The sequence below is a fragment of the Montipora foliosa genome, chromosome 2 (genome assembly GCF_036669935.1).
Source record: "Montipora foliosa isolate CH-2021 chromosome 2, ASM3666993v2, whole genome shotgun sequence".
Classification (NCBI taxonomy): domain Eukaryota; kingdom Metazoa; phylum Cnidaria; class Anthozoa; order Scleractinia; family Acroporidae; genus Montipora; species Montipora foliosa.
The window spans coordinates 64,000,431-64,007,930 of NC_090870.1; the positions used below are offsets into that span (position 1 = coordinate 64,000,431).

At 40.4% G+C, this 7,500-nt stretch overlaps 1 protein-coding gene across 3 annotated transcripts in view; it reads right to left on the bottom strand.

The window, feature by feature from the left end:
• LOC137985286 (uncharacterized) overlaps positions 1-7,500 on the bottom strand; it is a 59,376-nt gene that overhangs the window by 39,151 nt on the left and 12,725 nt on the right. For 2 of the 3 annotated variants that reach the window (XM_068832874.1, XM_068832859.1), the window contains exon 12: positions 7,204-7,500. This exon is cut by the window's right edge and continues 1,060 nt beyond it. The exons of the other annotated variant lie outside the window; for it this stretch is intronic. The gene's annotated coding sequence lies outside the window, so the exon portion shown is untranslated. Of the gene's footprint in view, positions 1-7,203 lie in introns of those variants that run through there. 3 annotated transcript variants of the gene reach the window in all.

Consider the following 7,500-nt stretch of genomic DNA (forward strand, 5'->3'; position numbering starts at 1 on the left):
CGAAGGTCTGTGCATAGCTTCTGACCGATAAAAATTCCCCAGCAAAAGTTTACTGTGCTTGTTCTTTCCTTGAATTTCCAGCCAGAGGTGTTCCATGTCAGGTTGGGTGTTCTCGATGTCCTTTCGTCGCTTATATTTGATGTTGTCACGAATATAAGCCCCAACTCCACCACCCTTGATATTGTCCCGATTCCAAAATTCCTTTGAGAAACCAGGGAGAGAGACGTATTCTAATCGATCCTTATTGTCCTTCAGCCAGGTCACACTTAGAGTTATAATATCAAGGGGGTATTTGTTGACTATCAATGCAAATTCATTAAACGTCGAAAGCATACTTTGCGTATTCAAGTGCATCAAATTTACCGATCATTGTCTCCAATATGTCATTAGTTTGTATTTCGTCGCAGGACTCAGACGAGCCTGATAAGTCTAGATCACATTGACCATGAAAAGGCAGCACTGATAGCGTACAGTTACAACAGATCCACTTTCCGGGCAAGTGTGCTTTCACATGGTTAAAGCTTGTTACACCAGCACAACGAAGATGAATTAAATCAAAGCATTTTTCACATTCCAGGCGTCTTTGATTTCTCTGTACAGTTTTTTCGCAAATTGGACACTTCGGCATCGAGGATATAGGTTTTCGTTTTAGTTTTGTGGATGTTAATGCAGGTCCTGGCTGTGGATGGACGTCGCCACAGGCCATTAACAACTGGTAAGTTGCCGTACTATTAGAATAATACGCAATCCTGGACTTTCCGCGCTTTGTTTTTGTCTTGTTATGAGCCAAGATAGTTATGTGCGTTGGAATTGATGACAATGGATAAGGGACAATGCCATCATCAGCCTTGTGTTGGCTCCGTTTCGTGACATTGACAGGTATACCAAAAGCGAGGATAATTATGTGCGTTGGAATTGATGACAATGAATCAGGAACAATGGCTTCAACAAACTTGTGTTGGCAAACTGGCCAAGATTTTGCTGACCGAAACTTTAAAACCGAAATATCTTGCAATTTAGTGGATTTCCAAGCCAAAAATTTCACCAAATCGTTGCCCTGGATAATTATGCACGTAAAAACAGGTTTAAATTCTTCGGAGTGGCTTCCTGAAAGGAATAAAAAGACGAAAACAACGGAGAACAGAAAAGCCATGACCGCTTGATTGTGAATGCACGCCCTAACCCGCATTTGCTGCCTTATAGCCTCCTTTAGGGTAGTAACAATGAAAACCTTAAAGATAAATTTGTCGTCGAAAAAAAACTTGTCTTTTCAGTGGAAACTGACATTAAACTGATTTGTGACCTGATCGCAATTATTAATTTTTTGCGGCAGCGTTCTCTGTTTTGCGATGGTGATCACGATCCATAGGCAGTTTGATAGGTAGAGAAGATTGCTGAATCGGCAGTCAACGCATACAAACGCCTTCACAGGAAAACGAAATATTGTTTTTTATGTCGGTAGTAAACCCTTATTGTTTGTTAAACCCCTGGTCTCGCTTGGTGCAGAAGTGTTTTTTGTTTTTTTCAAATTCTTGTCTGAGAGTTTTGCGATTATGAAATTGTATAGCAATTTGTAACGTAACGATAATTACGTTCGAGATTAGGGGAACGAAATTTCTAATCTTGGGCATCCTGTATATTGTTTTCTCATTTTTGGGTAGTAGCCAAAACGCGGGGCCGGGGCCGGGGCCGGGGCCGGGGCCGGGGCCGGGGCCGGGGTCGGGGTCGGGGTCGGAGTCGGGGGTCGGGGCCGGGGTCGGGGTCGGGGCTGGGGTCGGGGTGTCCTTTTTTTTTTAAATGTCGTTTCAATTTTTGTAGTTATTCTCCCGTACTGTTATTTTCTATTTTATTTACCACAGCAAGTTTGCATGAGTTTAAAGGTGACTTTTTATTAGAAATTCAGAAATATATAAATCGAAACTGCAAACGCGCAAATTACTTTTTTCACTATCCTCCGATCAAGAACGTTATAATTAAAGACAATCAATAGAAGAAATCAAACCATCAGTTGCATTCTTCTTTTAGCCTATGGCCGACATTCCAAAACATTAATCTATTTCTGTAATATTTTCCTTTCAGTCGACTAGTTCAACGACATATCGATCGAGCAACTAGTACGAATAAAAATCTGAAAATCTACAGGATAATCAGTGGCGTGATCTTGCCTTAAAGTAGTGCCTCGTACGTAGGTGCGAATCACCTAGAGACACTGAAGACTCGCTGAGCTCCACATTTTAAAACCACATTTTAATGCTTACTTCGTAAGAAACTTCTCCGCAATACAATTAAAACGAAACAGAACATAGCCATAATTCCAATAAGGTCGTCACGCAAACGTTCTCAGTTGCTTGTTTTCGCAAAATTGTTCTAAGTGTGGTTGTGCTTTTTCTCGTAAAATTGGATTCGATCCCTTGAAGTCCGAATAGAATTGGCTAGCAAGTTCCTGTGCGACTGACTTTACTACAAACCGTTTGTGGTAAATCAGACAACATCATTGACAACAACACGAACAAACAAGCAAAAAGAACGTTGCATGACTGCGTGACGATCATCGTGGAACTGTGATTCTGTTGTTGTTGTTTTTTTTAATGAATTGAATATTACGTTGGACTCTGTCTGGCAGTTAGCGTGTATTCCATAAACTCCAATTTTAGCAATTTCGGAAATTCTCTTAATTTCGAACAACAAACTTCGATTTTCGGAAAGACGAAAAAACAAAGTACGATTTTAAGAAAAACTAAAATACCCCTTAAGAGCTTTCATAGCTTCTGTAGGTTCCTCAGTTGCCACCATAAGTGACAGTCATTCGAGAATGACGACAAAATGAAACAAAATTTTGGAAAAAGACACCCCGACCACGACCCCGACCCCGACCCCGACCCCGACCCCGACCCCGACTCCGAACCCGGCCCCGGCCCCGGCCCCGGCCCCGGCCCCGGCCCCGGCCCCGGCCCCGGCCCCGCGTTTTGGCTACTACCTCATTTTTGTCAGCGCCATCTTGAATTACGTCGTACGTGTATTGATACATCATATGCAGACTATACGGAGTCCATTCGCACAACTTTCTTTAAATACATGTTTCATCTTCATGGCATCTCGGTTTGTTTATTTAGTTCGCCCAACGAACAAACCTCATAATAAATGATTACTCCCAGATTTACCGTAAACGCTTTAGTAAGCCTTCCCCAATCCAACCCACCCCTTCCCCTTCTCCTTCTTGGGGACTCGTAGCGAGGGGGCTTTGTAAAAACTCGAGAGTCAAAATACCAGTCTTCTAGTTTATATCACCAAGCTTTAATAAATCTAGGATAGAGTATACAGCAGTTATCAATGTCCTGGAATAGTCTTGAAATCACAACTCGGCCACAAAGCGCAAAAAGTAGCGCATATGAAGTTTGAAGTTAGCACTGTAGAGCTGAAGAGTAATATAAGCTTTTAAAACCATATTTTGCCGCGTATGTTTATTGCACAAAATTCAAGGGGAGTGAAGGGGAGCTTATTGGAGAGGTCTAAACAAGACTGAGGCTATCGGAGGTCTCATAAGAGAGGGGCCTTATTAGAGCGTGTACGGCGTAAGTATAATTCGATGGTCTCTTATCCCGATACCAACCCGCCCGACAGGTAAGAACTTCAGTGAACGTTTATTGTGTGTGCATGTCGAAGTTTTTTTTAAATGTGGAGAAGAGCGCCAAATGAAGCTGTTAGTCAGTATTGACCACTGTCATAACAAGCTGAATTTGGTGATTCGCAAGTCTTATTCATGTATTTTATTCACACGAAAAGTAGAGCTAATAACTCCAGGAATTTGCGCCTTAACTTGCTGTGAATTAAGAGGTGAAGTCGAAAAGGATCAACATGTCATCCTCGATACCTGTGTTACTCGATTCATTTTATTTTCTTCGATGTTTCTGGGTTTAGTATTTTACTATAGTAACCCGACATCTCCTCTCAGGGGGCTATTACACGTAAATAAAAGATATTGCACTTACTTATGATTCAGAGTCTAGCCAAGGGCACAGTATTTCAATCCTGTGACATGAATCATGGTTTTGGGCGCTTATTGAAACTATCTCGAGAAGTGCACTTCGATAATGCGAGATTACTTCTACATGTACTTAAATAAACATCGACAGGGAATCCTCTAAGCCATGGGGCTTATTGGATGAAGATACCCCTAAGTAGATCTAGCAAACGACAATTTACTTCTCCAACAACCGTGCGCGTTACAGGTTGAGTTAAAGTCTTAGAATTTTGGGAAACATTCTGAGATCATACCAAGTATTTCTTAAAAGCGGTGTTAATTCCTATTACATTGCGGAGAGCTTAGATCCTTAGAGGCACGGAATGCCACAGTTTTGGACTATGGGATAACATAGTAAATTGACTGAGGGTCTTACCGACACGAGGCCTATAGGACTCTGCGGACCTTACTGAACTGTGAATTCCAGCTCCTGTAGTCAACTTACTTTCAAATGACCGCGGCATCAATTTACTGTGATAGTTATACATAAGAGATCCAAGTTAAGGTTATAAATGTCAAGAACGTTTAGACGTGAAAGAGTAGTTTGCTAGAAGACTTGAAATCAGTCTTGAACTGATATTGACATAACAGTTCGCTTTTTTAGAGGATATCTCCTATGTAGGTAAGCTATAATCGTAGAAGATCACACAGTGCTAAAGTACGAGGTGTGGTTAGATTAGCCCATGATACAATCTTGAAGAATTATTATTATCCCAGCGTCCAAAACTATGGATCAAAGAAACTCCAGAATGTAAAAAGTTTTAACACCGCTTTTAAAAAGAAAGAATTGGTCTAATATCAAATTCTTTAACTTAGCCTGTTACGCTTGTTAGGGAAATTAGCGTTAGTCCTTTTGATTTAATGAGTCATTGGTATCCTCATCCCTTAAGCCCCATGGATTCTTAGAGGATTCCCTGTCTATGGTTACCTAATTATCGTTCTGTCACAAACTGTTATACATAAACTTCTACATGTGAAGAGAAACAAGACACTTTTCCTTTTCACGTATATTTTCGGCCGAGTTTACCGGCCGGCTTCATCAGGGTGAATGGCCGTTACATGTGCATCGCACCACTAATTGCCTCCGTAGGGTTTTGGCCTCTGGGGGAAACATAGAAGGCCCCCACGTAAAAAGGGTAAATTTGTAAATTCTTAGATATTGCACAGGGGAAAGCAATCTCCATTTGCTCAACCGAGCGCGCAAGTTGGTATCGGTATTGTTCACCGAGTTCGCGAGGTGTTCTGGGTAACTTGAGTCACAAGGCAGAAACTCACAGGGAGCAACGATATCGACGGTTAAGCATAGCGATTGAAGGTGAATAATCTTCGAATATTTCAGCGATTCCGTTTACTTTAATTTGAAAATCAAAGATTACAGTATCTGATAGAAAATCATATTGCCTGGATCAGAAATCGATTTTTCAGGCACAGATCATAAACAGGGGCGACGCCATGATTTGTCAGACACAAATGAAATCAGAAACAGGGGCGACAGGCTCCGCCACAAACTGCAACCTCACAAAGCAAAAGCATAGTCTCAGTATCAACATTTTCAAACAATCCTCGAGAATTTTTACAACAGTTATTTATGTATAATGGAAATCAGCGATCCGAATATAATAAGAGAGTTTTGTTTTTATTTTATGGTATTGCAAGGTACCGTGGAAAGAACTAAATGGATCAAAAAGGTGATGACGAACTATGACCACGAAGTGTTGCCTTCTAGTCATTGAATGTTCCTGTTCCTGTTTCACTATCATATTTTCCAGGCATTTTCCAAAATTATGTAAATTTCTTTTCAATTGATAGTGTATCAAGTAAACGTTGATAGAAATTAATAAATAAATGCTGTTTGTTATTGCTCATTCGCTTTTGTGCGATTGACTAGAACGGATTTATGTAAAAAAGCCTCTGAGAAGCGGGGAGTAGATCAGGGATCTCTGCGCTGCTCGGCAGAAGTTTCTAACCTTGGTTAAATTACGTCTGCGACGCAAGCTACAGTCACCAAACCGCACGCAGCAGTAAAGTATCGGCGGAACGTCGGTCGGGATATCGGTCGAGATATCGACCGATACTCGTCCGATGTATCGGTCAACATATCGACCGATACTCGACCGATGTATTGGTCGACATATCGACCGATAGGCTACCAATATGTCAGCCGATACGTCGACCGACACATCTCGTTCGACTTAACGGCCGAGTGTCGGTAGATACGTGTGACCGACATATCGGTCGAGTATCGGTCGATATGTCGACCGATATGTCGGTCGTGTATCGGTCGAGGGGTGCACAAAATACACATGATCCAAAACTTTTAAATACAAAGCAATGTATGGCATTCTTTTCTAAATTGAAATGCGTGGTAACCCCCAATTTTCTTCTTGGATACCAAGATCAGTTGCTAAGTTCTGCTTTCTCCGCATAGTTTTACTGAACCACGCAATTTAAATATCCTGTATTACATAGGAAATCTGAGTATCTTGAGATGTGCAGAACATATGCGCAATAACAATAGTAGGCACCGTCCTTAAGGGGCACTGTGCTGGATATCAAAATCGTGTGTGCATCTGATTACATGTTCTTGCATTTCTGGACATGTCAGTACACATAAGTGAAAAAGAACACAAACAATATTGTTGATCCAAAAATATAATCATCATTAAACTTTGCACCAGTGTAGTGCATCATGCAAGACAAAATAACAACCAGTATACTGTTGTCATGGCAACAGTTTTGCTTTGGTAAATACTGGTAGTTTCATGAAGACTCAGCTTTTCAATCTGCCTTAATGAAGAACATTAATTTTTATTCATGAAGAGGTGATAAGAAGACTTGAGTCAACATGAGCTCTGTGGATTTTATAGAGTGCATGGTTGTCTCACATACCTGGATAAGAAGGGCATTCTTTGGTTTTAGACTGAAGTTACATTTGGATCACTTGAATTGACTATCCCCAAGACAGTCATTGGTTCAAAGAGAAATCTCTTCACTTTTTACAGCACAGTGTAAATTGTTGAGAATTTTTTGGAACACTTAAATCAAGTTTGATTGAGGGGACTCTATTCTGTGGTAATGCAAGGGAACTGGTTGCAAGCATGTGCCAATTGTTTGATTTGATAACATGCTTCTAGATGTAGACATACGTATTCCAGGCCTTTATGAGGAAATTACAGCAAGGATGAGTACTTTTATATTTAATTGCATTCTTTCATGAGTACTCAATTTAAAATCAGACCTTAATACTATTAAAGAAACGTTTCCTGTACTGTAAGCATGGGATGGGTTTCATTACTTTATTTCAAAAACACAAGTTGATGTACTACTGAAATATTAGCAAATATGCTGTAAGTCTTGTTGAATAAGTATTAAGTCAGATTAGTCTCATTTTAAAGTATACTCTTTTAAATTTAAAGTAAATTTGATGTCATGAACAGCAACCAACAAAGAATGTTTGATACCACACTAAAGTGAAATGT